Below are 24243 nucleotides of genomic sequence, written 5' to 3'. Positions count from 1 at the left end.
TAGCATAAAGGGATACTTGAATAAGAGTTTTTCAATGAAAGACCTCTGTGAAGCTGCTTACATATTAGACATTAAGATCTATAGAGATAGATCAAGACGCTTAATTGGACTTTCACAAAGCACATACCTTGACAAAGTTTTGAAGAAATTCAAAATGGATCAAGAAAAGAAAGGGTTCTTGCCTGTGTTACAAGGTGTGAAGTTGAGTAAGACTCAATGCCCGACCACTGCAGAAGATAGAGAGAAAATGAAATATGTTCCCTATGCTTCAGCCATAGGCTCTATCATGTATGCAATGCTGTGTACCAGACCTGATGTGTGCCTTGATATAAGTCTAGCAGGGAGTTACCAAAGTGATCCAAGAGTGGATCACTGGACAGCGGTTAAGAACATCCTGAAATACCTAAAAAGGACTAGGGATATATTTCTTATATATGGAGGTGACAAAGAGCTCATCGTAAAAGGTTACGTTGATGCAAGCTTTGACACTGATCCGGACGATTCTAAATCGCAAACCGGATACGTGTTTACATTAAACGATGGAGCTGTCAGTTGGTGTAGTTCTAAACAAAGCGTTGTAGCGGGATCTACATGTGAAGCGGAGTACATAGCTGCTTCGGAAGCAGCAAATGAAGGAGTCTGGATGAAGGAGTTCATATCCGATCTAGGTGTCATACCTAGTGCATCGGGTCCAATGAAAATCTTTTGTGACAATACTGGTGCAATTGCTTTGGCAAAGGAATCCAGATTTCACAAGAGAACCAAGCACATCAAGAGACGCTTCAATTCCATCCGGGATCTAGTCCAGGTGGGAGACATAGAGATTTGCAAGATACATACGGATCTGAATGTCGCAGACCCGTTGACTAAGCCTCTTCCACGAGCAAAACATGATCAGCACCAAGGCTCCATGGGTGTTAGAATCATTACTGTGTAATCTAGATATTGACTCTAGTGCAAGTGGGAGACTGAAGGAAATATGCCCTAGAGGCAATAATAAAGTTATTATTTATTTCCTTATATCATGATAAATGTTTATTATTCATGCTAGAATTGTATTAACCGGAAACATAATACATGTGTGAATACATAGACAAACAGAGTGTCACTAGTATGCCTCTACTTGACTAGCTCGTTAATCAAAGATGGTTATGTTTCCTAACCATGAACAAGGATTTGTTATTTGATTAACGGGATCACATCATTAGGTGAATGATCTGATTGACATGACCCATTCCATTAGCTTAGCACCCGATCGTTTAGTATGTTGCTATTGCTTTCTTCATGACTTATACATGTTCCTATGACTACGAGATTATGCAACTCCCGTTTGCCGGAGGAACACTTTGTGTGCTACCAAACGTCACAACATAAATGGGTGATTATAAAGGTGCTCTACAGGTGTCTCCAAAGGTACATGTTGGGTTGGCGTATTTTGAGATTAGGATTTGTCACTCCGATTGTCGGAGAGGTATCTCTGGGCCCTCTCGGTAATGCACATCACATAAGCCTTGCAAGCATTGCAACTAATGAGTTAGTTGCGAGATGATGTATTACGGAACGAGTAAAGAGACTTGCTGGTAACGAGATTGAACTAGGTATTGAGATACCGACGATCGAATCTCAGGCAAGTAACATACCGATGACAAAGGGAACAACGTATGTTGTTATGCGGTCTGACCGATAAAGATCTTCGTAGAATATGTAGGAGCCAATATGAGCATCTAGGTTCCGCTATTGGTTATCGACCGGAGACGTGTCTCGGTCATGTCTACATTGTTCTCGAACCCGTAGGGTCCGCACGCTTAAGGTTTCGATGACAGTTATATTATGAGTTTATGAGTTTTGATGTACCGAAGTTAGTTCGGAGTCCAAGATGTGATCACGGACATGACGAGGAGTCTCGAAATGGTCGAGACATAAAGATTGATATATTGGACGGCTATATTCGGACACCAGAAGTGTTCCGGGTGATTTCAGAGAAAACCGGAGAGCCGGAGGGTTACCGGAACCCCCCCGGGAGAAGTAATGGGCCATATGGGCCTTAGTGGAGAGAGAGGGGGGCAGCCAAGGTGGGCCGCGCGCCTCCTCCCCCCTTGGTCCAAATTGGACTAGGAGAGGGGTGCGGCGCCCCCCTTTCCCTCTCCCTCCCCACTTCTTTCCCCCTCCTAGTAGGAGTCCTACTCCTACTAGGAGGAGGACTCCTCCTTGGCGCGCCATAGAGGGCCGGCCGGCCTCCTCCCCTTGATCCTTTATATACGGGGGCAGGGGGCACCCCTTGACACACAAGTTTATCCACGTGATCATATTCTTAGCCGTGTGCGGTGCCCCCTTCCACCATAGTCCTTGATAATATTGTAGCGGTGCTTAGGCGAAGCCCTGCGACGGTAGTACATCAAGATCGTCACCACGCCATCGTGCTGACGGAACTCTTCCCCGACACTTTGGTGGATCGGAGTCCGGGGATCGTCATCGAGCTGAACGTGTGCTAGAACTCGGAGTTGTCGTAGTTTCGGTGCTTGATCGGTCGGGCCGTGGAGACGTACGACTACATCAACCAAGTTAACGTTTCCGTTGTCGATCTACAAGGGTACTTAGATCACACTCTCCCCCTCTCATTGCTATGCATCACCATGATCTTGCGTGTGCGTAGGAAATTTTTTGAAATTACTATGTTCCCCAACAGTAGCTCCCCGTTTATTTTTGATATGTTCCTAGAGAAAAACTATGTTGAAAGATGATAGTAGCAATGATGCGGACTTGGTCCTTGATCTGAGGATTATCCTCATTGCTGCACAGAAGAATTATGTCCTTGATGCACCGCTAGGTGACAGAACTATTGCAGGAGCAGATGCAGATGTTATGAACGTTTGACAAGCTCGGTATGATGACTACTTGATAGTTTAGTGCACCATGCTTTATGGCTTAGAACCGGGATTTCAAAAATGTTTTGAATGACATGGAGCATATGAGATGTTCCAAGAGTTGAAATTCGTATTTCAGACTCATGCCCGTGTTAAGAGGTATGAGACCTCTGACAAAGTACTTTGCCTACAAGATGGAGGAGAGTAGCTCAGCTAGTGAGTGTGTGCTCAGGATGTCTAAGTACTACAATCACTTGAATCAAGTGGGACTTAATCTTCCAGATAAGATAGTGATTGACAGAGTTCTCTAGTCACTATCAACAAGTTACTAGAACTTAGTGATGAACTATAATATGCAAGGGATAACAAAAACAATTCACAAGCTCTTCGCGATGCTGAAATCGGCGAAGGTAGAAATCAAAAAAAGCATCAAGTGTTGATGGTTGACAAGACCACTAGTTTCAAGTAAAAGTGTAAGGGAAAGAAAGGGAACTTCAAGAAGAATGGCAAGCAAGTTTCCACTCCCATGAAGAAGCCCAAAGCTAGACCCAAGCCTGAAAATGAGTGCTTCTACTGCAAAGGAAATGGCCACTGGAAGCGGAACTGCCCCAAATACTTGGCGGATAAGAAGGATGGCAAAGTGAAAAAAAGTATATATGATATACATGTTATTGATGTGTACTTTACTAGTGTTCATAGTAGCCCCTGGGTACTTGATACTGGTTCAGTTGCTATGATTAGTAACTCGAAACAGGAGTTACAAAATGAACAGAGACTAGTTGAGGGCAAGGTGACGATATGTGTTGGAAGTGATTCCAAGGTTGATAAGATCACCATTGCACACTCCCTTTATCTTCGAGATTAGTGTTGAAATAAATGTTATTTGGTGTTTGCGTTGAGCATAATATGATTGGATCATGTTTATAGCAATACGATTATTCATTTAAGTCAAAGAATAATTGTTATTATATTTACATGAATAAAACCTTCTGTGGCCTTACATCCAATGTAAATGGTTTACTAAATCTCGATCGCGGTGATACACATATTCATAATATTGATACCAAAAGATGCAAAGTTAATAATGATAGTGCAACATGTTTGTGGCACTGCCGTTTAGGTCATATTGGTGTAAAGCGCATGAAGAAACTCCATGTGGATCGACTTTTGGAATCACTTGATTATGAATAATTTGATGCTTGCGAACCATGCCTCATGGGCAAGATCACTAATACTCTGTTCTCCAGAACAATGGAGCGAGCAACTGACTTATTGGAAATAATACATACCGATGTATGTGGTCCAATGAGTGTAGAGGCTTGTGGCGGGTATCGTTATTTTCTGACCTTCACAGATGATTTGAGCAGATATGGGTATATCTACTTAATTAAACATAAGTCTGAAACATTTGAAAAGTTCAAAGAATTTCAGAGTGAAGTGGAAAATCATCGTAACAAGAAAATAAAGTTTCTACGATCTAATCACGGAGGTGAATATTTGAGTTACGAGTTTGGTCTTCATTTGAAACAAAGTGGAATAAGTTTCACAACTCACGCCACCTGGAACACCACAGCGCAATGGTGTGTCCAAACGTCATAAACGTACTTTATTGGATATGGTGCGATCTATGATGTCTCTTACCGATTTACCAATGTCGTTTTGGGGTTATGCATTAGAGACAACTTCATTCATGTTAAATAGGGCACCATCTAAATCCATTGAGACGACACCATATGAACTATGGTTTGGCAAGAAACCTAAGTTGTCGTTTCTTAAAGTTTGGAGCTGCAATGCTTATGTGAAAAATCTTCAACGTGATAAGCTCGAACCCAAATCGGATAAATGTGTCTTCATAGGATACCGAAAGGAGACTATTGGGTACACCTTCTATCACAGATCCGAAGAATGGATCATTTCTAGAGAAGGAGTTTCTCTTGAAAGAAGTGAGTGGGAGGAAAGTAGAACTTGATGAGGTAGTCGTACCTTCTCCCAAATTGGAAAGTAGTTCATCACAAAAATCAGTTCCAGTGATTCCTACACCAATTAGTGAGGATGTTAATGATGATGATCATGAAACTTCAGATCAAGTTACTACCAAACCTCGTAGGTCAACCAGAGTATGGTCCACACCAGAGTGGTACGGTAATCCTGTTTCTCGGTTATCCTTAGAAGACTAAGGAGATATTTCTCGGTTATGGAGGTGATAAAGAGTTCGTTGTAAAGAGTTACGCCAATGCAAGCTTTTACACCAATCCGGATGACTATGAGTCTCAATCTGGATATGATAACCCACAAGTATAGGGGATCGCAACAATTTTCGAGGGTAAAGTATTCAACCCAAATTTATTGATTCTACATAAGGGGAGCCAAAGAATATTCTCAAATATTAGCAGCTGAGTTGTCAATTCAACAACACCTGGAAACTTAATATCTGCAGCAAGGTATTTAGTAGCAAAGTAATATGATAATAATGGTAATGGTAGCAAAAGGTAACGATAGCAAAAGTAATGTTTTTGGTATTTTGTAGCGATTGTAACAATAGCAACGGAAAAGTAAATAAGCGAAGAACAATATATGGAAAGCTCGTAGGCAATGGATTGGTGGTAGAGAATTATGTCGGATGTGGTTCATCATGTAACAGTCATAACCTAGGGCGACACAGAACTAGCTCCAATTCATCAATGTAATGTAGGCATGTATTCCGAATATAGTCATACGTGCTTATGGTAAAGAACTGGCATGACATCTTTTGTCCTACCCTCCCGTGGCAGCGGGGTCCTAGCGGAAACTAAGGGATATTAAGGCCTCCTTTTAATAGAGTACCGGACCAAAGCATTAACACATAGTGAATACATGAACTCCTCAAACTACGGTCATCACCGGGAGTGGTCCCGACTATTGTCACTTCGGGGTTGCCGGATCATAACAGAGAGTAGGTGACTATAGACTTGCAAGATAGGATCAAGAACACTCATACATTGATGAAAACATAATAGGTTCAGATCTGAAATCATGGCACTCGGGCCCCAGTGACAAGCATTAAGCATAGCAAAGTCATAGCAACATCAATCTCAAAACATAGTGGATACTAGGGATCAAACCCTAACAAAACTAACTCGATTACATGATAAGTCTCATCCAACCCATCACCGTCCAACAATCCTACGATGGAATTACTCACGCACGACGGTGAGCATCATGAAATTAGTGATGGAGGATGGTTGATGATGACGATGGTGACGGATTCCCCTCTCCGGAGCCCCGAACAGACTCCAGATCAGCCCTCCCGAGAGAGTTTAGGGCTTGGCGGCGGCTTCATATCGTAAAACGAGATGAATCCTTCTCTCTAATTTTTTCTCTCTCCGAACACGAATATATAGAGTTGGAGTTGAGGTCGGAGGAGCTCCAGGGGGCCAATGAGGTAGGGGGCGCACCCAGGGGGGCAGGCGCGCCCCCACCCTCGTGGCTAGGGTGTGGGCCCCTAGTCTTGATCTTTTGACAGTATTTTTTATTATTTCCAAAAATAATCTCCGTGAAGTTTTAGGTCATTCCGAGAACTTTTGTTTCTGCACATAAATAACACCATGGCAATTCTGCTCAAAACAGCGTCAGTCCGGTTAGTTCCATTCAGATCATGCAAGTTAGAGTCCAAAACAAGGGCAAAAGTGTTTGGAAAAGTTGATACGACGAAGACGTATCAGGATACATATTGAAAGTGGGAGCAATTAGCTAGAGTAGCTCCATGCAAAGCATTGTAGACATAGAAATTTTACGAAATACATACAGCTCTGAACGTGACAGACCCATTGACTAAGTTTCTCTCACAAGCAAAACATGATCACACCTCAGTACTCTTTGGGTGTTAATCACATAGCAATGTGAACTAGATTATTGACTATAGTAAAAATCTTTGGGTATTAGTCACATGGTGATGTGAACTAATCACATGGTGATGTGAACTATTGGTGTTATATCACATGGCGATGTGAACTAGATTATTGACTCCAGTCCAAGTGGGAGATTGAAGGAAATATGCCCAAGAGGAAATAATAAAGTTGTTATTTATATTTCCTTATATCATGATAAATTTTTATTATTCATGCTAGAATTGTATTAACCGGAAACTTAGTACATGTGTGAATACATAGACAAAAAAGAGTGTCCCTGGTATGCCTCTACTTGACTAGCTTGTTAATCAAAGATGGTTATGTTTCCTGACCATAGACATGTGTTGTCATTTCATGAACGGGGTCACATCTTTAGAGAATGATGTGATGGACAAGACCCATCCGTTAGCTTAGCATAAATGATCGTTTAGTTTTATTGCTATTGCTTTCATCATGACTTATACATGTTCCTCTGACTATGAGATTATGCAACTCCCGAATACCGGAGGAACACTTTGTGTGCTATCAAATGTCACAATGTAACTGGGTGATTATAAAGATGCTCTACAGGTGTCTCCGATGGTGTTTGTTGAGTTGGCATGGATCGAGATTAGGATTTGTCACTCCGTGTATCGGAGAGGTATCTCTGGGCCCTCTCGGTAATGCTCATCACTATGAGCCTTGCAAGCAAAGTGACTAATGAGTTAGTTGCGGGATGATGCATTACAAAATGAGTAAAGAGACTTGCCGGTAACGATATTGAGCTAGGTATGATGATACCGACGACCGAATCTCAGGCAAGTAACATACATTTGACAAAGGGAACAACACATGTTGTTATGCGGTTTGACCGATAAAGATCTTCGTAGAATATGTAGGAACCAATATGAGCATCCAGGTTCTGCTATTGGTTATTGGCCGGAGATGAGTCTCGGTCATGTCTACATAGTTCTCGAACCCGTAGGGTCCGCACGTTTAATGTTCGATGACGATATGTATTGTGAGTTATGTGATTTGATGTACCGAAGGTTGTTCGGAGTCCCGGATGTGATCACGAAGATGACGAGGAGTCTCGAAATGGCCAAGACATAAAGATTGATATATTGGAAGGTTATGTTTGGACACCAGAAAGGTTTCAGATAGGTTCGAGCATTTTCCGGAGTACCCAGGGGTTACCGGAACCCCCCCCCCCCTGGGGGGGTTAATGGGCCTTCATGGGCCCTAGTGGAAGAGAGGAGGAGGCGGCCAAGTGGAGGCGCCCCCATGGCCCAATCCGAATTGGGGGGGGTGCTTTCCTTCTCTCCCTCTTTCTCTTTCCTTCCCCTCCTAGTTGGACTAGGAAAGGGGGGAACCTACTCCTAGTAGGAGTAGGATTCCCCCCTTGGGGCGCGCCCCTTGAGGCCGGCCGACCCCCTCCTCCCCTCCTTTATATACGGGGGAGGGGGCACCCCATAGACACACAAGTTGATTTCTTAGCCGTGTGCGGTGCCCCCCTCCACATATTTCCACCTCGGTCATATTATCGTAGTGCTTAGGCGAATCCCTACATCGGTAACTTCATCATCACCATCACCACGCCGCCGTGCTTACAAAACTCTCCCTCGGCCTCAGCTGGATCTAGAGTTCGAGGGACGTCACCGAGCTGAATGTGTGCAGATCGCGGAGGTGCCGTGCATTCAGTACTTGATCGGTTAGATGGCGAAGACGTTCGACTACATCAACCGCGTTACTTAACGCTTCCGCTTTCGGTCTATGACGGTACGTGGACACACTCTCCCTCGTTGCTATGCTTCTCCTAGATAGATCTTGCGTGATCCTAGGCAATTTTTTTGAAATACTACGTTCCCCAACATCTGTAGCCTAGGGGAGTTGGTATGAGTGCTTGTACGGCCCTGCATGATCGTATGTTGGTCTCCATTGCTTCATATGACCCCAATTTGAATGTTACTTGGCTCGTCGGATTTGCCTCATAAATCCTGACACACCCGTGGCATTTCATTCTGGGCACTTTGTAAAATGTCGAATTATCCAACTAGCCAAAAGGGCATGAATCTAATGCCTAGAAATCCTTCGTACTAATCCCAACCTTGGTATTACATCATGCTAAATATATGTGAGTGCCAATTGTTAACCCACAAGTATAGGGGATCGCAACAGTTTTCGAGGGTAGAGTATTCAACCCAAATTTATTGATTCGACACAAGGAGAGCCAAAGAATATTCTCAAGTATTAGCAGCTGAGTTGTCAATTCAACCACACCTGGAAACTTAATATCTGCAGCAAAGTAATATGATAGTAGTGGTAACGGTAGCAAAAGTAATCTTTTTGGTTTTATAGTGATTGTAACAGTAGCAACGGAAAAGTAAATAAGCGAAGAACAATATATGAAAAGCTCGTAGCATTGGATCAGTGATGGAGAATTATGTCGGATGCGATCAATCATGCAACGGTTATGACATAGGGTGACACAGAACTAGCTCCAGTTCATCAATGTAATGTAGGCATGTTTTCCGAATATAGTCATACGTGCTTATGGAAAAGAACTTGCATGACATATTTTGTCCTACCCTCCCGTGGAAGCGGGGTCCTATTGGAAACTAAGGGATATTATGGCCTCCTTTTAATAGAGTACCAGACCAAAGTATTAACACATAGTGAATACATGAACTCCTCAAACTACGGTCATCAGCGGTAAGTATCCCGATTATTGTCACTTCGGGGTTAACGGATCATAACACATAATAGGTGACTATAGACTTGCAAGATAGGATCAAGAACTCACATATATTCATGAAAACATAATAGGTTCAGATCTGAAATCATGGCACTCGGGCCCTAGTGACAAGCATTAAGCATAGAAAAGTCTTAGCAACATCAATCTCAGAACATAGTGGATACTAGGGATCAAACCCTAACAAAACTAACTTGACTACATGATAAATCTCATCCAACCCATCACCGTCCAGCAAGCCTACGATGGAATTACTCTGTAACATCCCAAATTTTCAATTTGGAATGTTATACATTAGATCATCATTGCATATCATTTTTTTTGCATTTTGGTTGATCCTAGAAATTCTACGCAACTCAATGACCCACGGAGAGAGTTGGGGATTTCGTTATTTTCATATTTGAGTTTTCTCAAATTTTGAGAATATGATCTTTTGATTTTAATTAACTTATCATCAATTATTTCTATTACAAAAATATGAGAGAGGGAATAAAATGACTTTCCCAAAATAAAGAAATATTGAGGATTTAATAATAAAATCAAATAAGATTTTATTTCGAAGTTTTTCGGTGTTTTATTTGAATTTAGGAAAAATGTGCGTTTTTCAAAAATGCATTTAGGCCCCAAATAAATGTTCACCTTGTGAGGATTGATTTTAGAAGCCCGTGAAAATTTATTTCGGAATTTTTGGAGTCCGTTTAGTATTTATTTTTATTTTTTTCTTCTACGCGTAAAAAAAATGCGCACCGACCTAGGGCCGTGTCCGACTAGGACACCTGGCCGTTAGCCTATATATAGCCGGGGGAGGCCCAGCCGAAACCCTAGCCAGCCCCAAGCCACCCCAGCGCCACCGCCGCCGCCGCACGCCACCCGAGGTCCGCCGTCGCCTCGATTTCTGCGCCAGTTTTTTTTTTGAAAAACCATTCCGTCTTTCCATCGTTTTTTTAGTTTCGGTTTTTTTAAATAGATCGGTTTTTCCGGTTTATTTAAATAGCGAGCGTTCGTCCGTTCGTTCGTTCTAGCGAACGTTCGTCGTTTTTTTTCTTTTTCTCGGATTAAATCCGCAATTTTTCTGATCGCGATTCCTGATCCGATTTTTGTTTTAGTATAACTTTTCGCTCATTTATCAGAATCAGGCGATTCAAGCACCTGGAGTTTCATCTCGAAACCCTCTATCCGTTTAACCAACTTAAACAAGATTTTGCTACTATAAAAATTGCCCTAGATCCAGATTTGTAGAACAAAGTTGTTTTCTTTCGCCGTTTGACTTTCATTGTTTCGTTCGATTTGATTCTTTTTGCCAACCGGAGTTCTTAAGTTGAACCTTCTGGTTAGATCTCTTATTTTACTTTTACCCGTGCATTAGATGAGTACTTATTGTATGCTTGTTTGTTTGTCTGTGATAGAGTACCCGGAGTGCGCCGCTTGTTACTTCGAATCTCTAGGTTTCGCGGATCATCAACAAGGCAAGTAACACTTTGATCATACCTTTTCTACTACCCAGTTTTATTGCATTAGATCAATCCTCACACATTGCATGATTAGGACCTAATTAAATTGTGGGATGGGAAGTAGTTGAGGTAGTACCTATTACCTGTTTATTATCAAACCTTTGGGAGTTACTTCCGCGTTTGCTTATTATGCCATGCTATGCTAGTAGACGTGGATTGGGTGAGTGAAATCCATGACAGATGTGAGTTTTGTTAATTAATGGTTTATCTAAGGTGGCAACTTAAACACACATCTGGGTTGATTGAGGCACCTGGGTATTCCAGGACTTGCCTGTTTTCTTTCGGACCGCCACCCAGGCTCAAAGGGTCATGAGACTATTCATACTAGAAACTTCCGTGTGCAGCCACAAGCTATTATGGGCTCTAGCATAGTTGACTAAGTCATGCGAACTCTTACAGTGGTAGACTAGCAGATGTAGGGGATGTAGGTGGTATGGTCTACCCGATCGTAAGGTGCTAGCGCTTCTGAAAAACTATGTCTTAGTCATCCGTCTTCTCAAACACCTTTCAATGCGAGAAACCAAATGGAGGCGATCGAGTCTTGTGGGGAAAAGTGCGCAAACCTCTGCAGAGTGTAATAAACTAATCATGGTTAGCCGTGTCCCCGGTTATGGACATCTTGAGTATCTAGTACCTGGACTATCATGTGAATCTCAACATGTTACTCTAAATTAATTTTGTTGGGTTTTGTTTAATGATGATGCTTAATTGGGATTGAGGATGCTGTCAACCATTCTCAATGTTTAACAACTACCATGATAGTAATTAAATTTATTCCTTTGAAGTAGGGAAAAATTGGCTTTACACAAAACTGTAACCATAGAGCTTTCCACCAGCCAAATATGCATATAGTATAGCTGTTTCATTCCATTACCCTCTATGTGTTACATTGCCAGCATATTCCATGTGCTGACCCATTTCGGGCTGCAACGTTAATGTTGCAGACTTTTCAGACGACGATTAAGGAGTTTTTAGGTCGTGGTTCTATACTCAGTGATGCTGTTGGAGTTGATGGACTCACTTATCTTCCAAGCCTTCTGCTGTTATCGTTATTAGATGGCCTTAAGCCATATTTATTGTAATAAGTTCTAGTTTGAGACACTCGATGTAATAAGTGTGTGATTGCTACTCTGTTATAAATCCTCTGAGTACTGTGTGGTGTCAGCATTACTGATCCAGGGATGACACCGGAGCACATAGATCAGACTGTTTGAGGTCTGGTCGCTATAGAGATGGTATCAGAGCACACGCTGACTGTAGGACATGACCACTAAGTTAGAGACCTAGATCACTATTCACTCTCTTCTCTTATGACCTCTCATCTTTTCTACTCTTTAGGATGGCAGATGCAAGGAACAAGTTGACGCAACCAGATGAAGATACACCCTTTGGACGTCACTTGAAGGAAGTCACTAGATACCTGAACATAGGAATACCAAGCTTCATTGGAACCTACAACGCCACTTTACCTGAAGAAGAGCGCTGGATGATTCAAGTTCAAGTTCCAGGAAGGACGTTCATGCCAGTCACTGAGCCCATAGAGTTTTCTTTTGATGCACCAACTTGGAGTCTAGGAAAGAGCATGGCAGCTCACATCGCCATGGGACGCATTGGAGAAGTCTACCGCAATGACCTCAAAGATACTATCTACCAGATTTGTGGGTGCTGAGATGAGCACTGGGAGATGATCAGCACCGGGAAGGATAGATCAATTGCATCTTTTATCCAGGAGTTAAACCAGCACATTCGACGACAGGAGAATCAGATGTGCGCCGACATGATAGATCTGAAGAAGGCTAAGACAAGAATCAAGGAACTGGAGGAAGAACTCAAGGCTACACGTGAGGATTATGAAGAAGAAATTGGAGTACTGGTGGATAAGAATGCCGACCTAACTATGAAGATAGAAATATTTATGGGAGGCCCTACACCAGTAGAGGAAGACGAAGAACCCAAGGAGATTAGCCCGGAAGACTACATCATCATCGACGACACCGACTCGGACCTAGAAGATAGCGATGATGACTATGTTGATGAAGCCGGAGCCGATATCATGGAGTCTGCAACCGAAGAATATTTCTAGTAGACCACCTCATCAGTAGTAGTAGTCCACCATGTAAATATAGTAGTCCGAGCACTTTTGCGATAGTTAGATCGATTGTATGCCCTTGTTTGATCGAATGAAGTGAATTGTTTGTTTTTGCCTCATGTGCATATGGGTAGTGTTTTCTCTTTAGACCCCCTCTATTCTTAGATCTCATCTTTTCTAAACCCTCAGATGCCTCCGAGACGTGACCCCGGATTTACCTTTCCACCGGAGCTCACTCAGTTGATCCAGCAGCAGAACACATTGATGTAGTTGCTAGTCCAGAATCAGAATCAGGGGAACAACAACAACAACAACCCACCACCACCACCACCACCAGTTGACCACTTAGCCCGTTTTCTTAGGCTGAATCCGCCGGTGTTTTCCAGTAGCATCGAGCCGATAGTAGAAGATGATTGGCTCCGCAAGACAGCTAGAGAGTTGACCACAGCAAGAAGCACAGATGCGGAGAAGGTGAAGTTTGCCGCACATCAACTTGAAGGACCAGCAGCATCATGGTGGGAGAATTTCACAGCCACTTTCCCTGTCGACACTGTCACATGGGACCAGTTTCAGCAGGCTTTTCGAACTACCCATGTTTCAGCGGGAGCTATGGCCATGAAGAAACGTGAGTTTCGCAACTTGCGCCAAGGAGGACGGACAGTTGGCCAGTATGTGGAGGACTTCAGTAAATTAGCACGTTATGGCCCAGATGACGTTGCTACGGATGCAGCTAAGCAGGAGAAGTTTCTGGAAGGACTGAATGATGAGTTGAGCATGCAGTTGATGGTAGAAACCTTCAACAACTACCAGGAGTTGGTAGATCGTGCTCTTATGATTGAAGGGAAGCAGCAGCAAATTGTGAATCGCAAGAGGAAGTATGGACAAGGAAAGTACACTTCAGGAGCTCAGCAGAAGCCACGTTTTACCCCTAGACCGGGAAGACATTTTCAGCATACCCATGGAGGAGGTAGCTCGCACAATCACAATGGCACCAGGAATGGAAATGGAAATGGAGGAAGCAATGGCCAGAATCACACCAACCCATCAACCCCAGCCAAGAAGGACCTGAGCCAGGTCACTTGCTTTAAGTGTTCGAAGACCGGACATTATGCCAATGAATGCCCTGAGATACAAAATTGAAATGGCAATGGAAGCTATGGGAAGAAGCCGAACCCTTTTAATAGGGGACAGGTGAACCACGTTAGCATGGAGGAGGTTGAAGCTCAGCCTGATGCAGTAATAGGTAAGTTTCTGGTTAAGTCATTTACTACACTCGTTCTTTTTGATACTGGTGCATCGCATTCATACATCTCAAGGGGATTTGTGGATAAGTATAACCTGTCAACCCAAGCCCTTAGGTCACCCAGGTTAGTAACCTCGCCTAGAGCAGAGTATATGTCTAGTCGATGGTGTGATCGGTTACCATTAAGGATTGGTAACTATGTTTTTCCCTCAGACCTAATAGTATTGGAATCCCAAGGATTGGATGTGATATTAGGCATGGATTGGTTGTCAAAGTATGAAGGGAATATTGAATGTGCTAGTAAGTCAATTTTGCTTACCACCCCAGAAGGGAGAAGGATCAAGTATGTATCCCGGCATGTGCCGAAGAGGACTCAAGTAAATTTCTTAACAGGGGTTGTGCAGGAGGAAGTACCAGTGGTAAGGGATTTCCCTGAAGTATTTCCAGAGGAGTTGCCAGGCATGCCACCAGATAGAGATATTGAGTTTTTGATTGAGCTATTGCCAGGCATCGGGCCAATATCAAAGAGACCATATAGGATGCCAGCAAAGGATTTGGTAGAAATTAAGAAGCAGATTAAGGAGTTACTGGATAAGGGATATATTCACCCAAGTTCTTCGCCTTGGGGATCGCCAGTACTTCTAGTGGAGAAGAAGGATGGATCGTTAAGGATGGTTGTTGATTATCGAGGATTGAATGAAGTAACGATTAAGAACAAGTACCCACTACCAATGATCAATGATCTGTTTGATCGATTGCAAGGAGCTAAGATATTTTCCAAGATCGATCTGCAATCAGGATACCACCAGTTGAAGATTCGAGAACAGGATATTCCTAAGACAGCTTTTACCACCAGGTATGGGATGTACGAGTATACCGTTATGTCATTTGGTCTGACTAACGCACCTGCCTATTTTATGAACATGATGAACAAAGTATTTATGGAGTTTTTGGATAAGTTCATCGTAGTGTTCATTGATGATATCCTGGTTTATTCGAAGAATGAAGATGAGCATAAGGAGCATTTGCGTTTGGTACTTGGAAAGCTCAAAGAACATCAATTATATGCCAAGTTCAGCAAATGTGAGTTTTGGTTGAAGGAAGTAGGATTCCTCGGACATGTTATATCTGGAGAAGGTATAGCAGTAGATCCTACCAAAGTAGATACCGTGACCAAGTGGGAAGCACCAACTACAGTGGGAGAGATCCGGAGTTTTCTTGGACTCGCAGGATACTATCGGAGATTCATTGAGAATTTCTCAAAGATTGTGAAGCCTATGACGGAGTTATTAAAGAAAGATACCAAGTTCATATGGATGGAGGAATGTGAGGCTAGTTTCCAGGAGTTGAAGAAACGTTTGGTTTCCTCACCAGTGTTGATTTTGCCAGACCAGACCAAAGATTATGAGGTGTATTGCGATGCTTCACGTTGAGGACTTGGAGCAGTGCTTATGCAGGAAGGGAGAGTTGTTTCATATGCCTCAAGACAACTGAAGCCTCATGAGTTGAATTATGCCATGCATGATTTGGAGTTAGCAGTCGTAATGCATGCTTTGAAAACATGGAGACATTTCCTCATTGGAAACCATTGTGAGGTGTACACGGATCATAAGAGTTTGAAGTACATTTTCACACAGAAGGAGTTGAATCTCAGACAAAGGAGATGGTTGGAACTCATCAAGGATTATGATATGAGATTGCAATACCATCCCAGAAAGGCTAATGTAGTAGCTGACGCCTTAAGCCGTAAGAGCCATGTCAATACATTAATGACGGGAGAAATACCCAAGGAGTTAGCAGAAAATCTTCGTGAACTATGTTTGGAAATAGTTCCGAGAGGCTATGTAGCAGCATTGGAGATTTAGTCAACCTTGATGGATAGAATCAGAGAAGCTCAGAAGACTGACAAAGAGATTGCCGCTATAAAGGAGAAACTGAGCAAAGGAAAAGCTAAAGGATTTCATGAGGATGAGCACGACGCCCTATGGTTTGAAGACCGTGTTTATGTGCCCAATGACCTGGAGATCAGGAAGTTGATTCTGCAAGAGGCACACGATTCACCATATTCGATTCACCCAGGAAATACCAAGATGTATTTGGATTTGAAGGATATTTTCTGGTGGACTGGAATGAAGAAGGATATTGCGGAGTATGTAGCAGTTTGTGATGTATGTCAGAGAGTAAAGGCAGAGCATCAGAAGCCAGCAGGATTGTTACAACCATTGCTGATACCCGAATGGAAGTGGGATAAGTTAGGCATGGATTTTATCACAGGATTACCCAGGACTCGTTCAGGCTACGACTCGATTTGGGTTGTAGTTAATCGATTGACGAAAGTAGCTCATTTCATCCCAGTAAAGACCACTTACACCAGTGCTAAGTTGGCAAAGATATACTTGACCAGGATCGTATGTTTGCATGGAGTTCCAAGGAGTATCGTATCAGATAGAGGAACCCAGTTTACCTCAAAGTTTTGGAAGCATTTGCATGAAACTTTGGGTACCAGGCTAGAATTCAGTATAGCTTTTCATCCACAGACAGATGGACAGACCGAGAGAGTCAATCAGATTTTGGAGGATATGCTGAGAACTTGTGCGCTAGATTACGGAACTAGTTGGGACGACAATTTGCCATATGCAGAGTTCTCTTACAACAACAGTTACCAAACCAGTTTAAAGATGGCCCTTTCGAAGCCTTGTACGGAAGGAGGTGCAAGACACCGTTGTCATGGGACGAAGTTGGAGACCGCCAGTTGTTTGGACCTAACTTGATTAAAGAGTCTGAACAGAAGGTGAAGTTGATTCACGATAGGCTCAAGGTAGCCCAGTCCAGACAGAAGAGTTATGCAGACTCTAAACACAAGGAGACCGTTTACGAAGTCAGAGCTAGAGCTTATCTTCGAGTATCTCCACTTCCGGGAACAAAGCGTTTTGGAGTTAAAGGGAAGTTAGCGCCACGATTTGTAGGACCATATCGAGTTTTGGAGCGTATGGGAGAAGTGGCCTACAATTTGGAATTACTTGAAGGATTGTCAGGAGTTCATGATGTGTTCCACGTTTCGCAGTTGAAGAACTGTCACGCGGAGATGGCTGACATACTGTTGAGAGACACAGTGCCTTTGGAAACTATTCAGTTGGATAACGACTTGACCTACGAGGAGAGACCCATTAAGATTCTCGAGTTTGCCAATCGAGTCACTCACAGCAAGGTTATCACGTTTTGCAAAGTTCAGGGGAGCCACCACACAGAGAATGAAGCCACCTGGGAACGAGAGGAAGAATTGCTCAAGGACCACCCTCACCTATTTCCTAGCCAACCCGAATCTCGAGGGCGAGATTCATCTTAAGGGGGGTAGGTTTGTAACATCCCAAATTTTCAATTTGGAATGTTATACATTAGATCATCATTGCATACCATATATTTTTTCTTTGCATTTTGGTTGATCCTAGAAATTCTACGCAACTCAATGACCCACGGAGAGAGTTGGGGATTTCGTTATTTTCATATTTGAGTTTTCTCAAATTTTGAGAATAGGATCTTTTGATTTTAATTATTTTATCATCAATTATTTCTGTTACAAAAATATGAGATAGGGAATAAAATGACTTTCCCAAAATAAAGAAATATTGAGGATTTAGTAATAAAATCAAAAAAGATTTTATTTCGGAGTTTTTCGGTGTTTTATTTGAATTTAGGAAAAATGTGCGTTTTTCAAAATTGCATTTAGGCCCCAAATAAATGTTCACCTTGTGAGGCTTGATTTTAGAAGCCCACGAAAATTTATTTCGGAATTTTTGGAGTCCGTTTAGTATTTATTTTTATTTTTTTTCTTCTCCGCGTAAAAAAAACGCGCACCGACCTAGGGCCGTGTCTGACTAGGACTCCCGGACGTTAGGCTATATATAGCCGGGGGAGGCCCAGCCGAAACCCTAGCCAGCCGCAAGCCACCCCAGCCCCGCCGCCGCCGCCGCACGCCGCCCGAGGTCCGCCGCCGCCTCGATTTCCGCGCCTATTTTTTTATATTTTTTTCCCGAAAAACCGTTCGGTTTTTCCATCGGTTTTTTTAGTTTCGGTTTTTTTAAATAGATTGGTTTTTCTGGTTTATTTAAATAGCGAGCGTTCGTCCATTCGTTCGTTCTAGCGAACGTTCGTCGTTTTTTTCTTTTTCTCGGATTAAATCTGCGATTTTTCTGATCGCGATTCCTCATCCGATTTTCGTTTTAGTATAACTTTTCGCTCGTTTATTGGAATCTGGCGATTCAAGCGCCTGGAGTTTCGTCTCGAAACCCTCTATCCGTTTAACCAACTTAAACAAGATTTTGCTACTTTAAAAATTTCCCTAGATCCATATTTATAGAACGAAGTTGTTTTCTTTCGTTGTTTGACTTTCGTTGTTTCGTTTAATTCTTTTTGCCAACCGGAGTTCTTAAGTTGAACCTTCTGGTTAGATCTCTTATTTGACTTTTACCCATGCATTAGATGAGTACTTATTGTATGCTTGTTTGTTTGTCTGCGATAGAGTACCCGGAGTGCGCCGCTTGTTACTTCGAATCTCTAGGTTTCGCGGATCATCAGCAAGGCAAGTAACACTTTGATCATACCTTTTCTACTACCCAGTTTTATTGCATTAGATCAATCCTCACACATTGCATGATTAGGACCTAATTAAATTGTGGGATGGGAAGTAGTTGAGGTAGTACCTATTACCTGTTTATTATCAAACCTTTGGGAGTTACTTCCGCGTTTACTTATTATGCCATGCTATGCTCGTAGACGTGGATTGGGTGAGTGATATCCATGACAGATGTGAGTTTTGTTAATTAATAGTTTATCTAAGGTGGCACCTTAAACACACATCTGGGTGGATTGAGGCACCTGGGTATTCCAGGACTTGCCTGTTTTCTTTCGGACCGCCACCCAGGCTCAAAGGGATCATGAGACTATTCATACTAGAAACTTCCGTGTGCAGCCACAAGCTATTATGGGCTCTAGCATAGTTGACTAAGTCGTGCGAACTCTTACAGTGGTAGACTAGCAGATGTAGGGGATGTAGGTGGTACGGTCTACCCGATCATAAGGTGCTAGCGCTTCTGAAAGACTATGTCTCGGTTATCCGTCTTCTCAAACACCTTGTAGTGCGAGAAACCAAACGGAGGCGATCGAGTCTTGTGGGGAAAAGTGCGCAAACCTCTGCAGAGTGTAATAAACTAATCATGGTTAGCCGTGTCCCCGGTTATGGACATCTTGAGTATCTAGTACCTGGACTATCATGTGAATCTCAACATGTTACTCTAAATTAATTTTGTTGGGTTTTGTTTAATGATGATGCTTAATTGGGATTGAGGATGTTGTCAACCATTCTCAATGTTTAACAACTACCATGATATTAATTAAATTTATTCCTTTGAAGTAGGGAAAAATTGGCTTTACACAAAACTGTAACCATAGAGCTTTCCACCAGCCAAATATGCATATAGTATAGCTGTTTCATTCCATTACCCTCTATGTGTTACATTGCCAGCATATTCCATGTGCTGACCCGTTTCGGGCTGCAACATTAATGTTGCAGACTTTTCAGACGACGATTAAGGAGTTTTTAGGTCGTGGTTCTATACTCAGTGATGCTGTTGGAGTTGATGGACTCACTTATCTTCCAAGCCTTCTGCTGTTATCGTTCTTAGATGGCCTTAAGCCATATTTATTGTAATAAGTTCTCGTTTGAGACACTCAATGTAATAAGTGTGTGATTGCTACTCTGTTATAAATCCTCCGAGTATTGTGTGGTGTCAGCATTACTAATCCAGGGATGACACCGGAGCACAAAGATCAGACTGTTTGAGGTCTGGCCGCTACATACTCACGCACGGCGTAGAGCATCATTAAATTGGTGATGGAGGAAGGTTGATGATGACGATGGCGACAAATTCCCCTCTTCGGAGCCCCGAAGGGACTCCAGATTAGCCCTCCCGAGAGGTTTTAGGGCTTGGCGGCGGCTCCGTATCGTAAAATGCGATGAATCCTTCTCTCTGATTTTTTTCTCCCCGAAAGTGAATATATGGAGTCAAGATGGATGTCGGTGGAGCATCAGGGGGCCCATGAGGCAGGGGGCGCACCACCCACCCTCGTGGACAGGGTGTGGGCCCCTGACGTGGATCTTTTCGCTAGTATTATTTATATATTCCAAAAATAATCTGCGTTGATTTTCAGGTCATTCCGAGAAATTTTATTTCTGCACAAAAATAACACCATGGCAATTCTGCTGAAAAAAGTGTCAGTCCGGGTTAGTTCCATTCAAATCATGCAAGTTAGAGTCCAAAACAAGGGCAAAAGTGTTTGGAAAAGTAGATACGATGGAGACGTATCAACTCCCCGAAGCTTAAACCTTTGCTTGTCCTCAAGCAACTCAGTTGACAAACTGAAAGTGATAAAGAAAAACTTTTACAAACTCTGTTTGCTCTTGTTGTTGTAAATATGTAAAGCCATCATTCAAGTTTTCCACAAAGATTATGAACTAACCATATTCAGAATAACATTTAGGTCTCATGTTTTCTCATATCAATGACATAATCAACTAGCGAGCAATAATAATAAATTTCGAATGACAACACTTTCTCAAAACAATCATAATATGATATAACAAGATGGTATCTCGCTAGCCCTTTCTGAGACCACAAAACATAAATGCAGAGCACCTTTAAAGATCAAGGACTGGCTAGACATTGTAATTCATGGTAAAAGAGATCCATTCAAGTCATACTCAATGTAAACTAATAGTAATACATGCAAATGACAGCGGTGCTCTCTAACTGGTGCTTTTTAATAAGAGGATGATGACTCAACATAAAAGTAAATAGATAGGCCCTTCGCAGAGGGAAGTAGGGATTTGTAGAGGTGCCAGAGCTCGATTTTGAAATAGAGATGAATAATATTTTGAGCGGTATACTTTCATTGTCAACATAACAACCAAGAGATCTCGATATCTTCCATGCTACACACATTATAGGCGGTTCCCAAGCAGAATGGTAAAGTTTATACTCCCCCACCACCAACAAGCATCAATCCATGGCTTGCCCGAAACAACGGGTGCCTCCAACTAACAACAATCCTGGGGGAGTTTTGTTTGCAATTATTTTGATTTGATTTGAGCATGGCACTGGGCATCCCGGTGACCAGCCATTTTCTCATGAGTGAGGAGCGGAGTCCACTCCTCTTGAGAATAACCCGCCTAGCATGGAGGATACAGACAGCCCTAGTTGATACATGATCTATTCGAGCATACAAAATAGAATGTTTATTTGAAGTTTTAGAGTTTGGCACATACAAATTTACTTGGGATGACAGGTAGATACCATATATAGGAAGGTATGGTGGACTCATATGGAATAACTTTGAGGTTTATGGAATTGGATGCACAAGCAGTATTCCCGGTTAGTACAAGTGAAGGCTAGAAAAAGAATGGGAAGCGACCAACTAGAGAGCGACAACAGTCATGAACATGCATTAACATTAATCAACACCGAATGCAAGCATGAGTAGGATATAATTCACCATGAACACAAATATCATGGAGGCTATGTTGATATCGTTTCAACTACATGCGTGAACATGTGCCAAGTCAAGCCACTCGAATCGTTCAAAGGAGGATACCACCCCATCATACCACATCACAACCATTTTAATAGCATGTTGGCACGCCAGGTAAACCATTATAAACTCCTAACTAATTAAGCATGTCATAAGCAACTATAATATCTAATTGTCATTGCAAACATGTTTCATTCATAATAGGGTGAATCAGGAACGATGAACTAATCATATTTACAAAAATAAGAGAGGTCGAGTTCACACTAGCTTTTCTCATCTCGACCAGTTCATCATATATCGTCATTACTGACTTTCACTTGCACAACCGAATAGTGTGGATAATATTAATAGTGCACATGCATTGGACTAAGATGGAATCTGCAAGCATTCAGTTCAAGAGAGAAGACAAGGTAATATGGGCTCTTTGTTAGATCAACAATAATGCATATGAGAGCCACTCAACATTTTCATCATGGTCTTCTCCTCTCGACCCCCAAAGAAAAAGAAAAGAAACAAAACTATTTACACGGGAAAGCTCCCAACAAGAAAAAGAAGAACGAGAAATATTTTTGGGTTTTCTTTTTAATTACTACTACTACAGGCATGAAAATTAAACTAGCTAAAAGCTGCAACTATTTTTTTTTTGGTTTTTCTTAAGGTTTTTCAAACACACAAGAAGAAAACTTAAAAAGAAAATAAACTAGCATGTATGATAGAATGAAAAAGTATGAGCACCGACAACTGGCATGAGTGTGTGAATATGAATGTAATGTCGGTGAGAAATATGTACTCCCCCAAGATTAGGTTTTTGGCCTAAGTTGGTCTATGCCCATGGATGGCCTGGTGGATATCCGAAGTTGAAGTTGGGGTCGTACTGAGATGCATCAGCTACTACCTGAAGGGCTACAGCTTGGAGGCGACCTGCCTCCGAATTCCACTGATAAATAGACTGACGGTGAGGATCAGATGGTGGCTCCAGCTCTACAGCTGACATCTGGCTCCGGTAGGCATGAATGGCCTCCGGCAGAACAAGGTACATGCCTGAAAATATGTTGAACAAAGAAGGCACAAGCAAGGTAATAAACTCGCAATAATTTTTGTTAAATATCAATTTATATTTGAGTGTCTTCTTCTTATCCTTAACAATAAACTCAAGTGCTACCATACTCTTATATTCTAGAACAATAGGAGGCAGCAAGTTTTCCTCTTTCTCATGATGTCTGGTAGGTATATTAAAGTGTGCAGCAAGGCGCGAGGCAAAGATGCCTCCGAGGACGGGGCCCTTAGTACGGTTCAGATTTTACCGTTTAGCAACAATAGCGCCTAAACTGAAAGTAGTATCCTGAAACAGGGCATGGCGCAAAATAATAATATCAGGGGCACTAAGGTTTCCACAGTTCCCGCGACCAATTAAGCATCTACTGGAAAATATTGTGAAGTAAGGTAGAGCAGGAAAATGTATGCTAGTGATTCTCGCATCGAAAACTTTCCTCGTTTCCCCTACAGCAATCATATCAAAAAATCCCTCCACATCATTACTATGTGGTTCCTCTATGCTGCCCTCAAAGGGTATCAAACAGACCCGGCAAAAATCATAAAGTGACATCTCCTTATGCTCATCATATAAATAAAATTCCACTGAATGTGGTGATCTCCTAGCATGCAAATGAAAATTTTGCAGAAAGATATTGGTGAGTAAGAGATATTGTTCACGCTGGTCATGAAGGAAGGCGGTAAGGCCTGCATTCTCAGCCAAATGATAAAAGTCTTCATGAATCCCGGCTTCTCTCAAGAACTCATCACAAGGCCATTCACATGGCCGAACCTTTGAAGTACGAGGGAGATTATATTTGGGCTTCTTGTTCTCTTCACTTTGCTTATCCTTCGAGCTTTGGCTCGATGAGCCCCTCAAAAATCTCTTCATATTTTTCTGAAAATTTCTGAAATTTTTAGTAACTTAAAATAAAAGTGAACCAAACTCAACAAGATTGATAGCAACTACTCCTACAAGCGCCTAGAGGCTATATCATGCATTAAAACTACTTTTTACCACATAAATTTGACATGCAAGCTCAAGAACAGGGTCACCTAAGCAGCAAAAATTTGCAATAAATAAAGCACTAGAACAAAAACTAATTGGACCATTGGAGGAGTCACATACCCAAGAACAATCCCCCAAAGCAGTTTTGTGAATGGAGTTTTGAGCAAGGAGATCGAAAATGGCAGCAAGATGAGCAAGAACTCGGGTTTGAGTTGGCTAGTGATTTTTTTCTCGAGCAAGACAAAGTGTGTGGGTGCAAGGATAAGTGGAGGGGCCCACATGGGGTCCACGAG

The sequence above is a fragment of the Triticum aestivum genome, chromosome 2A, assembly GCF_018294505.1.
Source record: "Triticum aestivum cultivar Chinese Spring chromosome 2A, IWGSC CS RefSeq v2.1, whole genome shotgun sequence".
Lineage (NCBI taxonomy): Eukaryota > Viridiplantae > Streptophyta > Magnoliopsida > Poales > Poaceae > Triticum > Triticum aestivum.
This window is presented reverse-complemented; position numbering follows the sequence as displayed.